The 24,817-nt window shown below is 50.4% G+C and overlaps 2 long non-coding RNA genes across 4 annotated transcripts in view; one reads left to right on the top strand and one right to left on the bottom strand.

Annotated features, from left to right (window-relative positions):
• The first annotated feature begins 3,758 nt into the window (after window positions 1-3,758).
• Window positions 3,759-24,817, top strand: part of LOC144308706 (uncharacterized) — a 53,811-nt gene continuing 32,752 nt past the window's right edge. Inside the window, exon 1 of the long non-coding RNA XR_013375062.1 lies at window positions 3,759-3,960. This is a non-coding gene — a long non-coding RNA (uncharacterized LOC144308706). The remainder of the gene's footprint in view (window positions 3,961-24,817) is intronic.
• Window positions 19,016-24,817, bottom strand: part of LOC144308705 (uncharacterized) — an 89,936-nt gene continuing 84,134 nt past the window's right edge. For all 3 annotated transcript variants that reach the window (XR_013375058.1, XR_013375061.1, XR_013375059.1), the window contains one exon: window positions 19,016-20,077. This is a non-coding gene — a long non-coding RNA (uncharacterized LOC144308705). The remainder of the gene's footprint in view (window positions 20,078-24,817) is intronic.

Raw genomic sequence — 24,817 nt, 5'->3', positions numbered from 1 at the left:
CATAGTCCAGGAGTGAAGCAATCACTGCTAATACTTCAGGGCTAATTGGAAAGTCATCATGAACACTTGTATTGGTCGATCTTATTTATCACAAGCCTGAAAATGCACAGTCCTGGAAAAGGTGGCCTCTCTGTGCACATATGCAATTTTTAAAAAGGAAAGGGCAATATGAAGGGGGCTGAGGTTTGATCACCAAAAATCAACACAATAAAAACAAGTGATAATGAATAATGGGCACTAGAATTCAAATTACCAGATGTTTTATTTATTTTTATTTTTTTAAAGATTTTATTTATTTATTCATAGAGACACACACACACACAGAGGCAGAGACACACACAGGCAGAGGGAGAAGCAGGCTCCATGCAGGGAGCCCGATGTGGGACTCGATCCCGGGTCTCCAGGGTCAGGCCCTGGACCGAAGGTGGTGCTAAACTGCTGAGCCACCGGGGCTGCCCTACCAGATGTTTTAAAGAGATGGGGTGCCAGTTTTCAATTCTGTTTTGAACACTACATTACAAAACAACTATTTTTAAAAATAAAAAAGGATTGAGGGTAAAGAAAAAAATAAAAAGAATATCTAAATCGTTGAATGGCCCCCTGTTTGTTCCTGACAAACTTCAATAACGTCTTCTTCCTCCCTTCCCAGTTCCTTTGGAGTGTGGTTATCAGCAATTCTCTGACCTTCAAAGAGAAACATGAGTGATTTCACTGGAACTCTTCCATCTCTCTTCTCCCAACGTTTCTCTTGTTCATTTACTGTTAATTTGCAGGCCCCCGTTACTGAGCTAAAATGGTAGAAGAAAAGTTTTTCTTCCAACATCTCCCTCCCATTAGCCCTTGGCAACCAATAATGACTTTCTATCTCTAGATATGCCTGTTCTAGACATTTCTAGTGAATGAAATGAGATCTTACAATGTATAATATTCTTTGATGTCTATCTTTTTTCATGTATCATAATGTTTTCAAGGTTCATCTATGTTTTAGCATGTATCAGTACTTCATTTCATATTATGGCTAAACAAAAATGCATGGTATGGGGATACCCGGGTGGATCAGTGGGTTAAGCATCTGCCTTTGGCTCAGGTCATGATCCTGAGGTCCTGGGATGAACCCCAAATCGGGCCACCTGTTCAGTGAGGAGTCAGCTTCTCCCTCTCCCTCTGCTCCTGCTTTCCCCCTCCCTACTCTCAAATAAATAAATAAATAAATAATCTTTAAAAAAAAACCCATATGGATATAGCACATTTTGTTTAAACATTCATCAGTTGATGGACATTTGGGTTGTTTCCCTCTTGGCTTTATGAAAAATGTAGCCATAAACGTTCGTGTACAAGTTTTTGTTTGAATATCTGTTTTCAGTTCCCTGTTACATATAACTAGGAGTGGAATTGCTGATCATGTGGTCACTCCACATGTAACTTTTGGTGGAGGTGCTTTTCAGTCTCTGTACAGTTTTATATTCTCACCAGCAGTGTATGAGGGTCCTGATTTCTCCACATCTTTATTTCCCTTGTTATCTTCCAGTTTTTCATTATAGTTGTCCTGGTAGGTGTGAAGTGATACCGCCTATGATTTTGATTTCCCTAATGATGCTGAGAATCTTTTTTTTTTTTTTCTGAGAATCTTTTTTATATGTGTTTTGGCCATTTGCAAGGAGAGAGCAATGGATTTTGCAACATGAGAGCCCCGTGTGTGTGTGAATCGTCCTGTGCAACCCTTGTTCACGATGGCAAAGCCATTTAGACCTTGGTTCCCTGATACAATGAGTAGGTAATAGTTACTGAATCTGTGTCTATCCAGGGAATGGGGACAGAAGAAAATGCTTTGACTTGTGCATCTGCGTGAGGAAATGGCCACCGCTCCGTAAAGTGAAGAACAAGAAACACCGGGAGGAATGCGGAGGGGCAGCTGAGATCCAGAGCCCAGGTCAGGTAATTCCACCAGAGGAAGTGGAAGCTTTCACGTTCCACTCTACCTGGTGGGGAAGAAGTGGCAGGGAATTTACCCCTCCCTGCACCCCCTGGGAGTGGAAGGCAGCTGGGTTTTGTGAGATTTCCTGTTGACCTGAAATGCAAAAAGGCAGCTGCCCCACCAGGACAAAGACCCTCAGGGTCCTCATTGTCTTCCTTCCGCCTTAGAAATTCCCACCACTTCTGTCCCAACAACCAGGAAATGAGTGAGAAAAAGGGTCTGGGAGTCAGAGCCTGAGCCAGGCTGGGATTAGCAGGACAGCAGGTGATCTTTGAGGGGACAATACAGGTGTGGGCAGGGGTGACTTCAGTTCGCCGCTGAAATTGTATTCATGAAGATACTTAAAAAATATATAATAAAAGCAAAGATTGCATTTGTCAATGGAAACAAGAGTCCACAAATTTCATTGTTTAGTCACCAAATAGTTAAGGTTACCCATGAACTTAGGGAGCTCCTTAGAAGACTTTTATTTATTTATTTATTTATTTTTTAAAAAGATTTTATTTATTTATTTATTTATAGACACACACACACACAGAAGCAGAGACACAGGCAGAGGGAGAAGCAGGCTCCATGCAGGGAGCCCCATGTGGGACTAGATCCCCGGTCTCCAGGATCACATCCCAGACTGCAGGCGGCGCCAAACCGCTGCGCCACTGGGGCTGCCCTATTTTTTTTTTTTTTAAAGATTTTATTAATTTATTTTGAGAGACACACAGAGAGAGGCAGAGACATAGGCAGAGGGAGAAGCAGGCTCCCTCTACTGAGCCCTACGTGGGACTCCATCCCAGGACCCCAAAATGACGCCCTGAGCCATCTGGGCGTCCCCACTTAGAAGACTTAAAAGATCTGTATTTGCATGGATCTTTCTGTCTCCTTAGATTACTCTTGGAGGATACACACACCAAATTAACACCCGTCATCTCTGAGTGGCTGCATCACCTGTTAGGTTCGTTTTCTTCTGGTGATCTACCCGTGTCTCCATTGTGGGAGCATTCGTTTTGCAAGAGCGATGTGTTCCTCTTTCAATAGTTAGCAAGAAATAAATCAAGACATCGGTCAGGCAGGAGCAACCTGCCAGGCTCTGTGAGATTCCTTTGGACCCAGCACATCCCCATCCACCCAAGCGGTGTGGACATCACCTGCAGCAGCCCCGTAAAGGCCATGCAAGGAGCGCTGGTTCCCTGGCAGGTCCTTGGCAAAGAGCCTGAGCGAGGTGATGGGGCACCAGGAGTTCCTGCTTTTTGGATCCTGACTCGCACCTGGGGAGGGAGCAATTAAAGTCTTTATAACCTCAGGCACATTAATGATGCAAACTTCTAACCTCATTTTTAAGTGTATTTATTTAAACTCCCCCCACCAATAGTTTTGTTACTGTTGGATGGTAAATTTTCAGGTGGTTTTTTTTTTTTTAAGATTTTATTTATTTATTCATGAGAGACAGAGAGAGAAAGAGACACAGGCAGAGGGAGAACCAGGCTCCATGCAGGGAGCCCGACATGGGACTCGATCCCAGGTCTCCAGGGTCACGCCCTTGGCCGAAGGCGGCGCTAAACCGCTGAGCCACCAGGGCTGTCCTAAATTTTCGGTTTTATGGTACCAGCGCATTCATCACTTACTGTCCTGCTGGCAGGGATACTACAAGGGGGACAAAACCGGTACTCCTTTGCAAATGGCATTTAGGCAGGTTTCCCCTCTTTCTCCCCTGCCTCTCCCCGCTCCTTCTCCTACGGGGACCTTCTCAGGAGGCCCCACCTCTCCCTTGGGCGGGGCCGGCAGTGTGGACACTAGATTTGTCTTACTCCTGCAGCCAGATTGTTTCAACTCCCCCCCACCCCCCAGGAACAATGAGGTGAAGCTCGGGCTTGAAGGCAAGTGGTGGCTGCCTATTCCGGATGTGAGGTGCCGCGGCGGCCCCGAGGTGCCCCAAGACTGCACGATGGAGGGTGACTGGGTCTGTCCCTCCGGCGCGCGGCCTCCGCCAGGTGGGTCCTTCGGCCTCTGTCCCGCTGCCTTTCCTTCCCTTCCTCGGCCGCGAGGGGCCCCGGGGCTGGGGGCCAGGCTTGGGCGGCCCTTGCGAGCCCGGGGGCCTTCCCGATCCCCCAGCGTGCTGGCAGCCTGTGCCCGGCGCGCGACCTCGGCCGGTGGCGGCGGCCGCGGGGACTGGCATTTCGGCGAGGCGGGTCGGGCGTGGGCGCCGGGAACGCACCGCCGCCTAAGTTCTAAGTTGTGCGCCCTGGCGCGGCCCGGGGAGAGCCCGGCAGCGGCTCTCCCGGACCGACGCCCCCCTCCCCCGCCCCGCCCGGCCCAGGGCCCGGGAGCGTTTCCCTGTGGCTGCTGGGGGCGGGGGGGTCCCCCGGACCCCTTCTCTCTCCCCTGTCCTTCCTCCCCATTTGCGTGGCCGCGGGAGGCTCGGCTTGGTCGGTTTGGATGGAGGGCTCCTCGGGACGTATCCTGAGAGAAGTAACATTTCCTTGAATGAGTTTTTGACCTAAAAGAAAATGCAGCTCTATTCCCACGTGTGCATTTAACCACTTGGAAGAAAAAAGCTCAAGTTTTCAGGAATTCTCCCCAAGTGATAGAAATCCGGGAGTTTCTTCATCCAGTTACAGTTTCGAGAAGTAGAGGTTATCTGAAAGGAGGATGCCTTCTATTAAGGAAATAGTGAAGCTTTATAAAGAAATAGTTTCATGTTAGTAGAGATAATAAAGGGTAATTGTAATATATAAATTCTGAGTAAGGCAAAGAAATTACATGTGGATTTTATTTTATTTTTTTTTAAATTTTTATTTTTATTTGTGATAGTCACAGGGAGAGAGAGAGAGAATGAGGCAGAAACACAGGCAGAGGGAGAAGCAGGCTCCATGCACCGGGAGCCCGACGTGGGATTCGATCCCGGGTCTCCAGGATCGCGCCCTGGGCCAACAAAGGCAGGCGCCAAGCCGCTGCGCCACCCAGGGATCCCTACATGTGGATTTTAAAAGTCCAAAAGCTAAACAATCAACCTACTTTTAGACGCCCTGATAGGGATCCCTGGGTGGCGCAGTGGTTTAGCGCCTGCCTTTGGCCCAGGGCGCGATCTTGGAGACACGGGATCGAATCCCACGTCGGGCTCCCGGTGTATGGAGCCTGCTTCTCCCTCTGCCTGCGTCTCTGCCTCTCTCTCTCTCTATGTGTGCGACTATCATAAATAAATAAAAGTTAAAAAAAAAAAAGATTTAGACCGCCCTAATACGGTTGGGGGGTATGTGTGTGTATGTGCATGGGCACACACTTGTTTCTTGTTGGTGATAGTGAGGCAGAGGATTGTCTTTATTTCCAAAACTGAAAAATTCAGATACCTCCTGCAGAGAAATTGTGACGGCAAGACAAGGCAATCGAGATGGGAAGGTCAGAGCATACAAAGGACACTGCTTTGTTTACATGGGGATTATAACAATTTCTTGGGTAAAAGGGACTTTGGGACCACTTGAAACCATGCAGACCCATGGGAGGTCAGGAAATGGCAGGTAATACAGCCCCCTCAGATGGGCAGGTCTCGGCTGGGAACTCATAATATGTAAGAAATTATACAGAATTGTAGTTTTTGCTTGTATTTCCTTTATATGAGTGCCTGAAGAATCGTTTTGTATATTTAGGAGCCCTGTCTTTCAGTGAACTGTTAACGTCTTTCAATTTGCTTAGTTGCTAATCATTCTCTTAAACGATAGCTAGAAGCTTACACTAAATATTAGATAGACTACTAATGTGAATGGAAAATGTTTCCTGTCTATCAGTGCTTTTCTTTTCTTTTTTTTTTTTTTTTTTAGATTTTTATTTATTTATTCATGAGAAACAGAGAGAGGCAGAGACACAGGCAGAGGGAGAAGCAGGCTCCATGCAGAAAAGCCTGATACCGGACTGGATCCCGGGACCCCAGGATCACGCCTTGGGCCAAAGGCAGGCTCTAAACTGCTGAGCCACCCAGGGATCCCCCTCATTGTATACTAAATTCTCGTGAGACTTCATGTCTATTCATGGATTTTGTGTTCTATTATATATATTCACATGTAGTAAGACCAGTTCTCACACAACATGACTGTTAGTCGTCCTAACTCTCCCAAATATTCCTGCCTGTTTATTTTCCCTTACAAACAATGGAAAATAACAACAAAGCATTCAAAACTCTTTTGCATTTTCCTTAGGATTAGAATAGATTGATAACTACCTGATGAAGAATGGAAATGTTCATCAGGTAAAAGCTATTTATTCAAAAATAAAATACAAATTTACTTAAAGTCTACTTTTCTCTCAGTCAGGAATTTTAAGGTTGCCCTTGAGTAGATTTTCATGTAACTTTTAGTTTATGCCTAAGCATGTAATCTTTGATTATTGGTACATTAAAATCCTGTCCATTTTATTTTTAACGACATTTATTTATGGAAGTGGCTTTTAGAAATTAGTAAAAAAAAAAAAAAAAAAAAAAAAAGGGCAGAGACGGTGGCGCAGCGGTTTAGCGCTGCCTTCAGCCCAGGGCGTGATCCTGGAGACCTAGGATCGAGTCCCACGTCGGGCTCCCTGCATGGAGCCTGCTTCTCCCTCTGCCTGTGTCTCTGCCTCTCTCTGTATCTCTCATGAATAAAAAAAATAAAAATAAAATAAAATTAGTAAATCCATTGCTTACCAAGATAATGGTTAAATTTCTCAATATCAGTGAATGGTGTATTCTCCATAATATAATCAACTCTTGAAAAGGTTAAAACATTTTGAAGCATACCTCTCTGATTATCAGATTTTTGAGCATTGAATGGGTAAAGTGGGCGAAAAGAAGTCATAAATCAAGGTCTTAAATGTTTGGTCTTATACTATTCATTATTGTGTAGTTGAAATATCACTACATTATTAATACCTCATTGGATGTGTACTGAAAACTCTGAATATATTGGTTTTTACATCCTTCTGTGAAAGTAAAAATTTTGAAAGATAAGTAGAGAAGGATGCTACGACCTTATTTATTAAGTGAGCAATAAATTCCTGATCCAGGGGCACCTGGGTAACTCAATCAGTTAAGAATCTGTGTTCCTTTCATCAGGGCCTTTGGCTCATTTCTTGATCCCAGAGTCCTGGGATCTAGTCTTTCATCAGGCTCCCTGCTCAGTGAAGACTCCACTTCGCTCTCCCTCCACCCTCCTCCTGCACTTGCACTCAGTGTGTCTCTCTCTCAAATAAATCTTTTTATAAGAGATTTTACTTATTTATTCATGAAAGACCGAGAGACAGACAGAGACACAGGCAGAGGGAAAAGTAGGCTCCATGCAGGGAGCCAGATGTGGGATTCCATGTGGTCTCCAGGACCACGCCCTGGGCAAAAGGCAGGCGCTAAACCACTGAGCAAACCCAGGGATCCCTCTCTCAAATAAATCTTGAAGCAAATGAACTCATAATATCTACCTAACTCAGTGAGCAAGATATTGTCAATATGGCCTTTCACCAAAATTAAGAGTATGATGAAGATAGACAATGTAGACCAGATACTCAAGTTCCCAGGTAAATTCTAAACAGGAGGAATTTGAAACAGATTGGAACCACGGAAAGAGGCGCTAAATAGAATATTCTTGACAAAGAAACATGGTGAAAGACTTCGATTCAAAGACTGCAGAAGATAAATATATCAATTCAAATTGAAAGAATGAAAAAAAAAAAGAAAAAAATGAAAGGATGTGGCTCCCCTTATTGACATAAAAAGACCCATTGAAAAATGGAATGTATAATCTACACATTACTAAAGGTGATCATTAAAAACGAGCCTTACGGGCAGCCCGGGTAGCTCAACGGTTTTGTGAGCTTTCAGCCCAGGGCCTGATCCTGGAGACCCGGGATCCAGTCCCACATTAGGCTCCCTGCATGGGGCCTGCTTCTCCCTCTGTCTGCATCTCTGCCTCTCTCTCTCTCTGTGTGTCTGTCATGAATAAATAAATAAAATGTTAAAAAAAAAAAAAACTTACTACACTGCAATTATGATTATAATTCATGGACTAATTAAAGGCAAGTATTCTCTATTATAAAAAGGAAACTACTAAAAAAAAGGAAACTACTACTAAATATTCTATTGTTTTCAAATGGTATTATTGACAGTATGATGATAAACATTTAACTAGTATTAAAAATAAATACTTGAAGAATATTGTAACGTATATATTTCTATTTATATGTATATAAATCTATGTATCTATATCTTTAAAGGAGACCGGCAGTTTTAATATGGCCAAAAATAGGCTCTTGAGTACTGAAATGAGGTGCATATATTAAACCTAACCTTGGGTAAAATGAAGAATGCACAATGAACGTTAACTCAGCAAAATCAATTATATCTCAGATAAATAAATGATTCCTGATAGAACTATCCATACAAACTGAAAATGACCATTGGTAACTTTGCAAAGCCTTTAAGAAGATTCAACAACAGTACAGAGAATCAGAAATAGCTCAATCACCCTCACCAAATGTGACAGTTGACGGCTCCGCCAGAACTTCTATATGAAGATAGACGCATAATAGTTTCATGGACAAGGACAGAAAATTCTCCCTGGTTGTGAAAACCTAGGCCAAGCAATGATCCACTGGGAGCGGCTGCAGCAGTGTGCCAGAAACCACGCCGGTGTGTCTCCCCAGGGCTGCCGGAGGCCCCGCCCGACCGTTGTGATCCCCGAAGCCGGCCGAGGGGAGGCCGAGGGCACCGAGGCTCCGCCGGGCTCCGCTCCAGCGGGCCTCAGATGAAGCCTCCGAAGCCTCCGAAGCCTCCGAAGCCGGAGCGCTCCCCGAAAGCGAAAGCGGCCCAGGCACGGGAGCCGCCATGTTGGAGCCCCGGCGGCCAGCGCTTGGCCTTTTTTCTTCGGCAAAGGGCGGAGGGAGAGGCCCTGGGGGAAGGGCCGGTGGGCATTGCCGGTGCAACACTGCCATCAAGCGGAACGCGTTGGCGATCCCCGGAGCCGCCGCCCGCTGGCTTCCAGGGCAGGACGGGCCCGGGGGTGAAGTCCCAGCGTCCCGGCGGGACCGGGACCGAAGGGGCCGTTGGCAGTCCCATCCCGAGGCGCCTGGCGCTTCTGGCACGCGCTCCACGCTGGTCCGTTGATGACCAGCTCGGGAGCAGGCGTTGGCTTTGGGATGCAGGGGCGGGAGTCACCCAGCCGTTCCTCGACTGTGCTTGCCCTGAGGGCTGTGGTGGGACGTTGGAGAAGGTGGCCCAGAAAGGGGAACGGGGCGAGCTGAGAGGCCTGGCTGGCCCGGGGCCCGGGGCCCGGGGCCCGGGGCGCGGGGCGGAGGGGGAGTGATGGCGGCGGCTTGGCCTCGACTTGGCTGAGGGAAGAGGGAAATCGGGGCACTGGGACCAGGCCTCCGCCAGAGAGGGGAAAGCCGCGGGACGTGGCAGTGCCGCTGCCCGGTGTCCCCGTCCCCCACCCCCACCCCACCCCCGTGTCAGGCAACAGCCTCTTGGTGGGCACGGGCCGGGTTTTGGGCGGGGGGCGCGGGGCGCGGGGCCCGGTTGAGGAGAAGGAGGAGGAGGAGGAGGAGGAGGAGGTGGAGGAGGAGGAGGAGGAGGCGGCGGCGGCTGGCTGGTGCTGCTGCTGCTCCCACCGGGGGCCTGTCCGACCCGGACTCTCTGCTCCTCCTGGTGAGCTCCGCCACCGCCTCCTCCCCAGCCCCTACCCCTCCGCCTCCCAAGACCCCCTCACGCTCAAGGCCCCCCCTTTGACACCGGGTGGCCCGGCTCCACACCCGTTCCCCTTCCCGGGATCCGGGATCCGGACACGGGCACAGCAGGGTCCCCGCCCCCGTCCGCACCAGCAGTGGCGGCAGCCCTCCAGGTTCCCGTGCGGGTCGTTGGCGGGGCTGCAGGGGGCACGCGGCCAAAGGGCCAAAGGCCGCACGGATCCTGCTCTAGCTCCCGGGGGAAGGGGCACGCGGCCAAAGGCCCGGCGCCTCCTGGCCCGGCCCGCGTGGCTGTGTCACCCCGCTCCAGTCCCGCCCAGACGTGGCGGCCACCAGGGAGGGGCCCGAGCCGAGCCGTGGCTTGGGGCTTCCCGGGCCCGACCGGCCAGGCCCCCAGGCTCCCGGACCCCGGACCCCGGACCTCCGTGGCGCTCCATCCCGTCCGTCCCCGTCCGTCTCCCCCCGCACTCCCACGTCACCCCCGGGGCCCCTCCACGCGGGAGAGAGAGCACGGCGCTGGGCTCCCGGATCCGCCGAGGACTTTCCGCTTGATGGCAGTATTGCACCGCGAATGCCAGCCGGCCCTTCCCCCAGGGCCTCAGCCTCCGCCCTCTGCCAGAGGAAAAAAAGGCCAGGCCAGAAAACTCGGAAGCCCAGCCGGTGTCCGCCGTCCCTCGCCCCAACATGGCGGCTCTCATGTCAAGGGCCCGGCCACTGGGCCACTGGGGGCGAGGGTGGAGGGGTGGCGGGGGGCGAGCAAGCAAGCAAGCACGCACCCCTCGCTTCTGAGGCGAGGCTCCCGGGAGCGGAGCCCCGTCCCCTGGGCTGGGGGGCCCAGCTCCGTCTGCCCCCGTGGACCAATAGTCAGGCACGCGTCTGCCGGTCCAGTGCCCCGGAGGAGGCTCCCGCTCTGGATCACGCGGACCGACCTCCGTGGAGGCCCCGGCTGTCCCGGTAGCCCACACACACGGGTGGAAGAAGGTCCGGGATGGGTCGTGCCTTCCCGTCCGCACGCGTCCACGAGCAGTCCCCGAGCGTCCTCGGGTGTCGCCCCACCACCAGCACCCCCGCCCCGGCGCCGTCGCCCCTTCTCCTCACACACGTCAGGTTCCCGGAAGGCCCCTTAGTTGGGGGGGGGGGCGCGGGGGGGGGCACAAGGGCTGTGCACGCTGTCCCCTTCCTTGGTCAAACCTGGCCCCGGGGCACCGAGGAGGCGGCCTGCATCTCCTGTCCCCGGTCTCCCTCCGACCCCCCACCCCCCCCCACCTGAGATCCAGGCGGTGTCCACGCGTCCTTTGGGTCCCGGCACCCGCGGAGCTCGGGCACCTGCCCAGGGGCGAGGAACCGGGTCTCCCTGGCCCCGAGACCGAGACCGAGACCGAGGAGCAGGGAGGACTTGGCTCACTGGCCTGCTCTTGCTTGACAAGCCGGGTGGGCAAGGTGGGCGGAGACGCGCTGACTCTGCGGGATGAGAGGTCCCGCAGGGCTGAGCGGTCCCCCGGGCAGGGTACCCCCGCAGCAGCCTCTGTCACCGGTCCCGCCCTGGGGTGCCGTGGGGCCCGTGCCCGGACTCTGATGGGCGAGCCGGGCGCGAAGCCCGGCCCCGCGCCCGCCGCCGAGCTAGGGGACGCCCGCGTGGCCCTCCCTTGGCGCGGCCCCGTGCCCCGCCATCGACCGCCAGGGCGGTCGACTTGTGTGGGAGCCGGACCCTTCCTTGCCCGGGCGGCGCGTGGCCCCTTGGTGGTCCTGGGTGGCTCCCGCCTGCTGGTGGAGGGCGTTCGGACCTGGGCTTCATGGTCAGAAGGGAAGCCCCGGGGAGGCCGGTAGGCCTCGTGGAGCGGACACTCGGTGGGGGTGGGGGTGGGGGGTGGCGTGCGGACTGGCAGCCGGCTCGGAGGCCCCGGGCAGTCGAGGGCGTCCGCGATGGCCCTTTGGAGCTGAGGCCGGCCGGGGCCTTCCTTGCAGGGGTCAGGAGAGGCTAGCGGCCGGCGGCGGGCGGGGGGGGGGGGGGGCGAAGGCGACCCGAGACGGGCGGTGGAGGCTCGTCACCGTCACCCTCAGGCCGACCGCCCGCCGCTTCTGGCTCCCTTCCCGTGGGCCCGGGAGGCGGGCGGGCCTTCGAGAGTCGCTTGGACCCGTGCTTCGGCCTTGAGTGGGATTTGTGTCCAACAGGGTGTCCGTCGTTCAGCCAGGCTTCCTAGAACTGAAACGGGGGAAGCCCGACCAGGAGGACCCTCTGGAGGTGTTGGGGGGTGGGGGTGGGGGTGGGGGTGGGGGTGGGAGGGGCGTTGTATGCCACAGATGGGACCGGGGCATCCCTCCCTGCCCTAGGAAGCAGGAGGTCCTGGGCCTCTCCCGTTTGCCAAAGGGCAGAAAGCAAAACTGTTCCCCGAGGGTTGTTGACGTTGGAGGAGCCTCGAGCCGTTCGGGAGCGTGGAGAGGGTTCAGAGTGCATGACGGGAGCACCGTTACACCCTTGGGCACGGGAATCGGGGTCGAAACGGACCCCCGTCACCCACGCATACGGGTGCTTGCTGTGGGGTGTGTGGGCCACCTCCTGAGGTTTTGAGAAGGGTGACGTCCAAGTGTGGTCTCCCAGTGTTTCGGTTTTGGCGGGGGGTGCGGGGAGAGGGAGTGTATCTGCCTGGAATATGTGTGTTCGCGTGAATGAGCGTGAGCGTGAGTGAGTGAGAGACCCTGTGACCGGCGCGGGGGGGGGGGGGGGGTGGTGGTGGTGGTGGTGGTGGTGGTGGTGGTGGTGGCGGCGGCGCGGGCGGCGGGGACAGGGCGTATGTGGTTCTTCTGGCTTCTACTGGGGCCCCGGCACAAGAGGCGGGTTGTCAGGGTGCACCTGTGATAGGGCCCGAAGGTGTTATTCGTAGGATCTGGGCCCATCGATGGGCAAGAAGGGCCAAGAGCAGCAGCGTCCGGCGTGTGCTGGCCTGAGCCCGCTAGGCCGTGTGGGGCACGGGTCCCCGGGAGCCCGGGCACACGTGGGTGTGTTCCCCCCTCGCCGGGCTTCCTTCCGTCCCTTGGGAGCTGTCCAGAGGGGGCGCCTGCACCGGGGGGCACGGGGCCGCTTTGGCGTCGGTGCCGCGGCTCCGGGCTGCCCTCCACACTGACCCGAGTGGGCCCGGATCCACGCCTTCATTCCCGTGGCGGTTGGGGCCGGGGAGGGGCCGTCACGGGCCAAGGGCCGAGGTCCTCGGGACCCCTCCGGCCCCTGGCCGCGGGACGTGGCCCTCGCTGTTGACCCCACGGCCGGCGCCGACCTTTGCGACCCGCCGCTGGAGGCCTGAGGGGTCAGGCTGGCCTGAGGGGAGTCCTGATCCCGGGATCGGGCGCCCGCTCGCTGGGCCGGGGCCGGGGCCGGGTCCACCACCAGACCGGTGTGTCTCCCGAGGGCTCCCGGCGGCCTGCGGGGGTCCTGAGGGCGCCTGGCGCCTCGCCTCGCAGGGGTCCGTGGCCGCCGCCGAGGGAGGCCCACGGCGGGCCCGGCCGGGCCCCGCCCGACCGTTGTGATCCCCGAAGCCGGCCGAGGGGAGGCCGAGGGCACCGAGGCTCCGCCGGGCTCCGCTCCAGCGGGCCTCAAGATGAAGCCTCCGAAGCCTCCGAAGCCTCCGAAGCCTCCGAAGCCGGAGCGCTCCCCGAAAGCGAAAGCGGCCCAGGCACGGGAGCCGCCATGTTGGAGCCCCGGCGGCCAGCGCTTGGCCTTTTTTCTTCGGCAAAGGGCGGAGGGAGAGGCCCTGGGGGAAGGGCCGGTGGGCATTGCCGGTGCAACACTGCCATCAAGCGGAACGCGTTGGCGATCCCCGGAGCCGCCGCCCGCTGGCTTCCAGGGCAGGACGGGCCCGGGGGTGAAGTCCCAGCGTCCCGGCGGGACCGGGACCGAAGGGGCCGTTGGCAGTCCCATCCCGAGGCGCCTGGCGCTTCTGGCACGCGCTCCACGCTGGTCCGTTGATGACCAGCTCGGGAGCAGGCGTTGGCTTTGGGATGCAGGGGCGGGAGTCACCCAGCCGTTCCTCGACTGTGCTTGCCCTGAGGGCTGTGGTGGGACGTTGGAGAAGGTGGCCCAGAAAGGGGAACGGGGCGAGCTGAGAGGCCTGGCTGGCCCGGGGCCCGGGGCGCGGGGCGGAGGGGGAGTGATGGCGGCGGCTTGGCCTCGACTTGGCTGAGGGAAGAGGGAAATCGGGGCACTGGGACCAGGCCTCCGCCAGAGAGGGGAAAGCCGCGGGACGTGGCAGTGCCGCTGCCCGGTGTCCCCGTCCCCCACCCCCACCCCACCCCCGTGTCAGGCAACAGCCTCTTGGTGGGCACGGGCCGGGTTTTGGGCGGGGGGCGCGGGGCGCGGGGCGCGGGGCGCGGGGCGCGGGGCCCGGCTGAGGAGGAGGAGGAGGAGGAGGAGGAGGAGGAGGAGGAGGAGGAGGAGGCGGCGGCGGCGGCTGGCTGGTGCTGCTGCTGCTCCCACCGGGGGCCTGTCCGACCCGGACTCTCTGCTCCTCCTGGTGAGCTCCGCCACCGCCTCCTCCCCAGCCCCTACCCCTCCGCCTCCCAAGACCCCCTCACGCTCAAGGCCCCCCCTTTGACACCGGGTGGCCCGGCTCCACACCCGTTCCCGGGATCCGGGATCCGGGATCCGGACACGGGCACAGCAGGGTCCCCGCCCCCGTCCGCACCAGCAGTGGCGGCAGCCCTCCAGGTTCCCGCGCGGGTCCCTCCAGGTTCCCGTGCGGGTCGTTGGCGGGGCTGCGGGGGGCACGCGGCCAAAGGGCCAAAGGCCGCACGGATCCTGCTCTAGCTCCCGGGGGAAGGGGCACGCGGCCAAAGGCCCGGCGCCCCCTGGCCCGGCGCCCCCTGGCCCGGCCCGTGTGGCTGTGTCACCCCGCTCCAGTCCCGCCCCGACGTGGCGGCCACCAGAGCCTCGCGGTGTGCTGTCACTGGTAATAGGCTTTGGGAGACCAAGGCTGACCGCAGTTGGATCCCCTCAAGTTCCCCTAGGCTTGGAGCTCTTCCAGGAAAGCTGGGAGACTCCAGAAACCGCTACGGGGACCGATTGCGACTCTTCTCGGTTGCCCTGCAGCTTGGGACTGGAAGCCCAGGCCTCGCCCCCTGGCGTGTGCCTTGTCTTGTTGAGAGTAGAGCTCTGGAAGGCCTCGTGCATCTGGCCCTTGGGCATTTGGCCTGGGGCTCCTTCCTGTAGGAGCTAGAGCAGCATGGGAGGCCTGGGCTGGTCCCAATCAGGGCCCTGGAAGCTGGACGAAGACTGGCGCAGGTGGGGACTGCGGCACACGGAGGGACGGCTGCTGCCTTTGTGGGGGGTCTGACGGGGTACCCCGATGATGTCCCTCTGTCCGGTGCGCACCTTGGCCACCCGGTCAAGGGGCCCTTAGGTTGTCTTGGGAGGATGGGAGGGGCGGGGTGGGCCGGTGCGGCTCGTTCCTGGGTGCAGAGCCAAGTACAGAAGGGACAGTGCCCTCCTGGGACGAGCCAAAGTGGAAGCATCAGTAGCAGCAGCCACCTGTGCCTCCTTCTCCTGCTCCTCCTGTTGCTTCCGTGCTCCCCAGGCTGCTCACCCTCACCCCCCACCCTATTACCACCATCACAACCAGGGATCCGCCTAAGAAGCGGTGGCCTGACACAAAACAGGGCAGGCAATGGCATCACGGTGCAATCTCACGGGGGCTTCCCCCTTTCTGGCGGAGACGTGGCCCCAGTTCGCCCCCACACAAGTCTAGTAGGCAGAGTCGTCCCTCCACTGCGGCCTGTGTGTTTGCACACTTGACTTTCTGCGGCACCTTCTCTAACATCCCAACAGTGTGTTCAGGGCAATGACAAGGAATGGCCCTTGGCTCTGGGTCCCAATGTCTCGGCTGCTTTGGAGCTGGTCATCAACAGACTAGTGTGGAGAGTCTGCCAGAAGGGTCAGGCAACCGATGGGTTCTGGTCCCTGGGCAGCGTGGCCAGCGCCCTTGGGCCCCATGTACCCAAGTCATGCATCCGGGTGCTGATGCCCCGAAGGAGGCTCAGGTTCTGGCTCACTGGGACCCGCTTTAGTGTGGAGGCCCCGGCTGTTCCAGTAGCCCACACCCGGGTGGAAGAAGGTCCGCGTTGGGTCGAGCCTTCCCCTCCCCGCACGTGCATGTGCGTCCAGGCTCCCGCCCCTCATTTCCACCCTCCTCCCCTCCTCTGCCACCCCCACACACACCACTACCTACGGCCCCATCCCAGTGCTGAAGGTAGCCAGTTGCCCCTTGTCCTCACATGAAGTCAGCCTCCAGAAAGCTCTGTGGGAATCCTGTGATCCCATTGGGGAGGAGCCCGGGCGGGGCGTTGTGTCAGGTTGGTGGGTCCGTGGGTCGTGGAGCAAGACGCCTGAGCTCCCTCACTTCCTTCTTGGCCAACCCCATCCCACCCCCTACCCCTGCCTCGCCCTGATCACTGAAGTGTTGACCGCCGGGATCTTTGTCCGCTCACCCGTTTCCCGAGAGCCAGGCGGTGTCCTCGCGCCCTTCCGGCCCCCGGTACCGTGGACAGCCCCTCTTGCCGTCTCCAGTGCCTGCCCAGAGGGTTGGAACCGGGTCACCCTGGCCCCGAGGCCGAGGAACAGAAGGGCTTCGCTGGCCTCCTCGCGTCTCTGGGTCGCGTGTATGGGAGGGGTGCAGGGTGCGGGTAGTTTTATTGAACAGTTTTCTGTAGCTTGGTCGCATATACTAATCCGTTTTCAAAAAACTAAGGTTTTTGTATTTTTGGTCTTTAAAGTTCAAAAATTTTGTGTTGTTGTGACATCATTTATAGGATTAGGAAATAGGATATTTCCTGCATTTCTTCCTGAATACCTGATAGTCTTATTGCAATAATGTCATTTTCCAGCAGTGATTTGTCAAGCAATTGAAGTTGTGCCCTGTGAATAGTGTGTGTTTCAGAACAAGGTTCTGGTGTTAAATTACCATCTATAGTTTAAATGGCCTTGTCAGCTCTCACACATAATGGGAGATATTGGTTATTCATGGATCATGGACACCATCTTTTGTGAATTGTCCGCGTTGTCTTTGTCATGTGGTCGTATCACAAAAACAATAGGGTCATTTCTGGGCACCAATTCTCACACATCACTGGGAATGAAAAAGAAGGGTTAATTTTTATTAATTGAAATGGGATGTTATCTCACACTTGATTTTTAATTTCCTTCAAATGTTCTTGAGGCCAGTAGCTGCTTCAACACTCAGTTTGTGTAACAGCTGAACCATGAGGTCACAAAAATAGTAAAAGTTTCTGGGGTTCATGTCTGGGGGTGGTGCACCTCATTCAGGCCAGTCTTCTGTGGTGGCTATGAAGTAACACACACAGCTTGGTTCAGGGTAGTCTGTCAGCATCAGGAGAGTCTGGTGAACCATGTGCCATCACTCTTCCCCAGGGTCCCATCCATTCTTTTTTTTAATTTTTTAATTTTTTTAATTGGAATTCGATTTGCCAACATATAGCGTATCACCCAGTGCTCAGTCCGTCAAGTGCCCCCCTCAGTGCCCGTCACCCAGTCACCCCATCCCCCACCCACCTTCCCTTCCACTACCCCTTGTTTGTTTCCCAGAATTAGGTGTCTCTCATGTTCTGTCATCCTCTCTGATATTTCCCACTCATCTTCTCTCCTGGTCCCATGCATTCTTAACACATGCTTGTATTTGTTACAGTTTAGTAGCCTACATGTCTTCCCTACTTTGATGGTCTCCAGACTCAGTCTTCATCATTTATTCTTGCTTCCTGCCCCAAGTATGGGCCACTTCGGCACCCTAAAATGATTTCTATTATACTGTAAGTATAGCTGGTTTTGCTTCCTGAGAATTTATAAGACTCATAACTTCATTGGGTGAACATGCCATCAAATCTTCACTACAGAAAATGATAGTTGAATTTTAAATTTTAGGGAAAAAATGAAACTTTTCATCAGTGAATTCAGACAAAAAGGGATTATTCTTGTACCCACACAACCTTAATCTTATCATTAAGTATCATTATTGGGTTTGTTTTTTTTTTTTCTCTCTGGAGTTTCTTTATCTAAATTCTTTTTTTTTAAGATTTTATTTATTTATTCACGACAGACACACACAGAGAGAGAGAGAGAGAGAGAGAGAGGGAGGCAGAGGCAGGCAGAGGGAGGCAGAGGGAGAAGCAGGCTTCATGCAGAGAGCCTGATGTGGGACTCGATCCAGAGTCTCCAGGATCATGCCCTGGGCTGCAGGGGGCGCTAAGCCGCTGCGCCACCGGGGCTGCCCCTCTTTTTCTGAATTCTAATTAGTTTACCTACAACATGTCTCTGTTTTCTCTCCTCTCCCATGTCCATTTGCCATTCTGCTTTTTTTGTGTGTGTGTGTGAATTTAACCACTTTAATTTGCCATATACATATGGAATCAGCATGATTTTGTTTTTGTTTATTTTTAAGAATAACTATGTTAATGTGTATAAGGTAGTATCTGAGTTTGGTTTTGATTTATTCTCTTTTTTTAAAGATGTTATTTATTTATTCATGAGAGACACAGATAGAGAGAGGCAGAGACACAGGCAGAGGGAGAAGCAGGCCCCATGCAGGGAGCCTGATGTGGGACTCGATCCTGGGACTCCAGGATCACACGGTGACCCAAAGGCAGACGCTCAACCTCTGAGCCACCAGGGCATCCCATTCCTTGATTTATTCTCTAAAGTTTAGTGATGTTAACCATCTTTTTATATTTTGGTTGGCCATTTATTTGTATGTCATCTTGAGAGAAATGTACTTTGAAAATTTTACTCCTTTGTTCATCAGGTTGTTTTTTGTTGTTGTTTTTTAATTTATTTTTTATTGGTGTTCAATTTACTAACATACAGAATAACACCCAGTGCCCGTCACCCATTCACTCCCACCCCCCGCCCTCCTCCCCTTCTACCACCCCTAGTTCGTTTCCCAGAGTTAGCAGTCTTTACGTTCTGTCTCCCTTTCTGATATTTCCCACACATTTCTTCTCCCTTCCCTTATATTCCCTTTCACTATTATTTATATTCCCCAAATGAATAAGAACATATAATGTTTGTCCTTCTCCGACTGACTTACTTCACTCAGCATAATACCCTCCAGTTCCATCCACGTTGAAGCAAATGGTGGGTATTTGTCATTTCTAATAGCTGAGTAATATTCCATTGTATACATAAACCACATGTTTTTTGTTGTTTTGATGTAGGAGTTCTTTACATATTTTAGGTATTATCACCTTATCAAGTATTTTTTCTGCAAGTATTTTCTGCCATTCTGTACATTGTATCTTCACTCTTGTTTATATCCTTTGACTCAAAACGGTTTTTATTTTATTTTTTTAATTTACTTTATTTTATTTTATTTTATTTTATTTATGATAGGCACACAGTGAGAGAGAAAGAGAGGCAGAGACACAGGCAGAGGGAGAAGCAGGCTCCATGCACCAGGAGCCCGACGTGGGATTCGATCCCGGGTCTCCAGGATCGCGCCCTGGGCCAAAGGCAGGCGCTAAACCGCTGCGCCACCCAGGGATCCCCAAAACGGTTTTTAGGTTGTAGTCTCACTTGTTTATTTTTGTTTTTTGCCTTTTGTTTTCATGTCATATCCAAGAAATCACTGCGAAATCCAGTGTCAAAAATATTTTAACTATGTTTTCTTCTAGCTATTTTATAGTTTTGCATTTTGCATCTAGGTCTTAAACATCATTTGTGTTAATTTTTGTATATGGTGTAATATAACTGTCCAACTTCTTCCTTTTGTATGTGGATATCCAGTTGGCCAAACACTTTGTTGACGAGAGTATGTTTCACCATTGGGAGGTATTGGCATCCTTGTTGAAAATAACTTGATCATCATATACATGATAATTTGTTTCTGGCTCTCTAGTCTTCTCCACTGGCATATGTATCTGTCTTCATGGTGATACCATGTGTTCTGATGAGTGTGCAGCAATTTTCTAGCAAATTTTGAAATCAGGGTGTGAGTTCTCCACTTTTGTTGTTTTGCAGATTGTTCTGAGTTTTTGGTGGACTTTGAAATTCCTTTGAGTTTTAGGATGATGTTTTCTACTTCTGCAAGAAACATCATTGGTATTTTAATAGGGTTTGCACTGAATCTGAAGATAGCTTTGGGTACTGCTGACATCTTACCACGGTATGTCTTTCCATACATCTGTATATTCTTTGCTGGTTTTCATCAATATTTTCTAGTTTTTGGCTTATGCGTTTTCACTTCCTTGGTTAGGTTTATTCATCAGTATTTTATTCATTTTCATTGTATTGTACATAGACTTCTCTTCATAATTTCCTTCATAGATTCTTTAGCTTAACGTTTAATTTCTTTAGCAAGCTTCACTGTTTCATTAATTTATAAAGGGCATCCTCATTTCAGATCCTCCTATTTCATAGAGCTGTAAAATATGAAAACATAAACCACTATTATTGTCGTTATTTGTGGAAAGACCCAGAGAATTCAAAGGTTTTCATATGTTATTGCTACACATGGGAAGGAAGCTATTATTATTATTTTATTTTTAAAAGATTTTTATTTATTTATTTGAGAGACAGCACAAGCAGGGGAGGAACAGAGGGAGAAGCAGGGTCTCCACTGAGCAGGGAACCCAACTTGGTGCTTGATTCCAGGACCCCAGGATCATGACCTGAGCCGAAGTCTGATGCTTAATCCACTGAGCCACACAGGTACCTCGCTATAATAATTTTTTTCTGTTTTTTTAAAAAAATATTTTATTTATTTATTCATGAGAGATGCAGAGACAAGGCAGAGGGGGAAGCAGGTTCCCTGCAGGTGGCCTGATGCTGAACTGGATCCCAGGACCCGGGATTACGACCTGAGCCAAAGGTGGACACTCAACCACTGAGCCACCCAGGTGCCCCTATAATTATTTTTAATCAAATATTCATTTCTGTGCTATACGGTATTAGGCAACCATCAATTTTTTGAAACAATACTACATTTGAGGGTGACGGGCACTGGGGGTTATTCTGTATGTTAGTAAATTGAACACCAATAAAAAATAAATTAAAAAAAAAAAAAAAACAATACTACATTTGAAAGTCATGTTTGAAATTCTCCATTTGTCTACCAAAAAAAGTATTCCAGTACAGAGATGATTGCAAGAGCTTCCTCAAAATCCCATTGTCCAGCAGTAGTCATAATGCAGTCTCTTCAGTTAAGCTTTTTTAAATCATGTGTAAATGAACAACAGAACACAGGTATCAGGTATACATGTAGGAAACAAATATATGCATATATAGTAGACTTTGGTCCTTTGTTTATTCATACAAATGTAATGATGTAACCTGTATTTTCTTCAGATTTGTTCAGGGTTTGAAGTGAACATGGAATTTCTCATACAGAACCAAATATACACAGAATGGATTTGTAGTCAAGGGCAGCAGAACATGCAAGCTCCCAGCTTTATCAGGAGAAAAAGGTATTCCCTGGAGAAAACATTAGTCCCCTAACCTGGAAGAGGGTACTAGAGAGATCTACATAACACATTTTACTAGCTAACCCGAATCTACCATTAGTTTCCCATATATTTGCCTCCTCACAATTTATTGCCCTGGAGACTCAAGGTGTTTTTCTTTTGTCATGTAGTTATTCTAAAAGTTTACTGTTCCGCTGCTAAAATACTACATAAACTAAAGTTGAAACCAAACTTTTGTGTTGCTTACTGTGTCATAGCGAAGATACACAGGTTAATTAACTTCTGTTTAGTCCTGTTAATCAGTCTTTTGTGGGCAGTCCCAGTGGCCCAGTGGTTTAGCACCGCCTTCAGCCCAGGGTGTGATCCTGGAGACCCGGGATCATGTCCCGCATCGGGCTCCACCTTGGGAGCCTGCTCTTCCCTCTGCCTGTGTCTCTGCCTCTCTCTCTCTGTGTCTGTCATGAGTAAATAAATAAAATCTTTTAAAAAAATCAGTCTTTTGTACAGTGGCCCTTGCAAGAACTTAGAACAGTGAGAAGAAAATTATTTTCCTTCCTTATAGTGGGCAAATAATGTCTGTCATGGAACAATAAAGTGGGAAATTTAATATTGGCAATTTACAAAACTTTTTACAATTGAACGAATTGTTTAAACAAATAGTGTCAAAAATATTAAGTGTGCATCATTCATAAGCGTGAAGTTATGATAGCCTTAGTTGCTCCCTTCCCAGATGAGAGAACAGAGGTTTCCAAGAACAGGTACTTCTTGAACTACATCACCTTGTGCACTTTGCTAAGGACCTGCTCCGGCACCAGTGCTTCTTCCAGGGCTTTCCTGGGGCTGCTGCAAGTGGCATCCATAATGCCTAGGTGAGTGGGGATGTGCTGAGTCACAGTGAATTTATTTAAAATATTTCTTTATTTAGGAAGAAAAAGAACATGTTTTTATAAAGTAAGGTGTGCATAAACAGGCAATGTAGTATAGAGAGGAAAGGAAGACAACCACTTATGCCATCACTCAGAGATGAAGAGTGTTAATTTGGGTTATGTGTTCTTCATGCATTTTGTTCCCTAAAAGAGATGCAAATAAGATCCTTTAAAAACAACAGTCTTAGGGTACCTGGGTGGCATAGTGCAGATCAGTAAGCATCCTGACCCTTGGTTTCAGTTTACCTGGTGAACTCCCGGTCCTGAGATAGAGCCCTACATAAGGAGTTTGCTTTGATTCTTTCTCTGCCCCTCCTCCTCACTCTTTGTTTCTTTCTCTCTCAAATAAATAAATCTTTTTAAAAATTAAAAAATGAAAACAATAGCTTAAGGAGCTTCCTAGGTTCATGGGTAACTTCCAGCTATTGTAACTAAACAATTGACTGTGAAGATAGGTTTGTTTTAATTCTATTGATAAGTGTAATCCTTACTTCATTATTTTTAAGAAAAAAAATCCTCACAAATACTGAAATGTTTCAAGGGAAAACTAAAGTAACCCCTGCCATATCCACTCCCAGTGTAATTATCCTTAAAATAAACTTTTTTTTTTTTTTTACAGATTTTATTTATTTATTTATTTATGAGAGACACACACAGAGAGAGGCAGAGACACAGGCAGAGGAAGAAGCAGGCTCCATGCAGGGAGCCTGATGTGGGACTCAATCCCGGGTCTCCAGGATCACGCCGTGAGCCGAAGGCAGATGCTTAACTGCTGAGCCACCCTGGTGTCCCTAAAATAAACTCTTTAAAAGGAATCCATAGAGAAATTTTAAAAGATACTCTTTCAGGTGCCTGGGTTAAGCATCTGCCTTTGGCTCGGGTCATGATCCTGGTGTCCCAGGATCAAGCCCCACATTGGGCTCCCCCGCTCAGTGAGGGGTCTGCTTCTCCCTCTGCCCCTCACCCTGCCTGTGCTCTCCCTCCTCTCTCTCTCTCTCTCAAATAAATAAATAAATTTTTTAAAAAATAAAGATATTCTTTCCAAAGTAATCCATAGCTAAGAAGGAAAGAATTATTGAAAACAAAGCTGGAGGTATCACAGTCCCATATTTGAAGCTATGATACAAAGCTCTTATTTTATTTATGGTACTGGCATAAAAATAGATAGATCAGTGGAACAGAATAGAGAGCCCAGAGATAAATCCATGCTTATATAGTCCATTAGCCTATGACCACCGAGGCAAGAATATACAGTGGGGAAAAGACCATCTCTTCAATAGATGACGTTGGGATAGACCAATTTTACACGAAAAACAAATATAAACTGTAAATGAATTAAGGATCTAAATGTGAACTCTGACCCCATAAAACTCCTAGAAGAAAACATAGGCAGTAATTTCTTTGACATTTGTGGTAGAAACATTTTCCTAGATATGTTTCCTTAGGCAAGAGAAATAAGCACAAATAAAATCTTGAGACTGTACTTGGAAAAAAAAAAAAGCTTCTGGGGCACTGGGCTGGTAGAGCATAAAACTCTTGATCTCAGGGTCATGAATTTGAGCCCAACGTTGGGGTAGAGTTTACTTAAAAATCAAAGAAACCAACAAAATGCCATGGCAACATACTGAATGGGAGAAGATATTTTCAAATGATATATCTGATAAAGCATTAATATCTAAAATGTATAAAGAACTTCCACAACAACACCAAAAACACAAATAATCTGATTAATAATTAAGACCTGACTAGATATTTTTCCAAAGAAGACATATAAATGGCCTATAGACCCATGAAACGATGATGAACATTACTCATCATCAGGGAAATGCAAATCAAAATCACAATGAAATATCACCATAAACCTGTAAGAATGGCTACAGTTAAAAACACAACAAATGACAAGTGCTGTTGAGGATATGGAGAAAAAGGAACCCTGTTGCACCCTTGGTGGGAATGCAAACTGGTGTACCCACTGTGGAGTGTGCTTAAAAAATTAAATCTAGAAATTCTATATGATCCAATAACACCACTACTGTGTATTTATCTAGAGGAAACAAAAACACTAACTTGAAAATATATGTACAATGCTATATTTATTGCAGCATTACTTATAAAAGCCATGATATGGAAGCAACCCACATGTCCATCCACAGACAAATGAATACAGAAAATGTGGGATATATATACAATGTAATATTAGTCATAAAAAATGAGATCTTGCAATTTGGACCAAAATGGATAGGCCTAGAGGATACAATATTAAGTGAAATAAGTTAGAGAAAGAGAAATACCATATGATTTCATTCATGTAGTATGTAATGTGGTATTTAAGAAACAAATGAAAAAAAAAGTGAGGGACACCTGGATGGCTCAGCGGTTGAGTATCTGCCTTTGGCCCAGGGCATGATCCTAGAGACCTATGATCGAGTCCCACATCGGGCTCATTGCATGGAGCCTGCTTCTCTCTCAGCCTGTGTCTCTGCCTCTCTGAGTCTCTCTCTCATGAGTAAATAAATAAAAATAAAATCTTTAAAAAAAAAAAAGAAAAAAAAAGTGAAAACAAAAAAACAGACTTTAAACATAGACATCAAACAGGTGGTTGCCAAGGGGTTGAGTGGGGGGATGGGTGAAATAGAAAAAAGGGATTAAAAGAGATAGATGGACACAGAGTAGGAGGACCCTAGGCTTGCCTTATCCCATGAACACATAGATAACTACCAAATCATCCTAAATAACCCAGAAAACGGGGATCCCTGGGTGGCGCAGCGGTTTG

Source organism: Canis aureus, chromosome X (assembly GCF_053574225.1).
Source record: "Canis aureus isolate CA01 chromosome X, VMU_Caureus_v.1.0, whole genome shotgun sequence".
NCBI lineage: Eukaryota > Metazoa > Chordata > Mammalia > Carnivora > Canidae > Canis > Canis aureus.
Note: the sequence above shows the minus strand (reverse complement) of the source record. Positions and strands in the feature narration are given on the sequence as shown.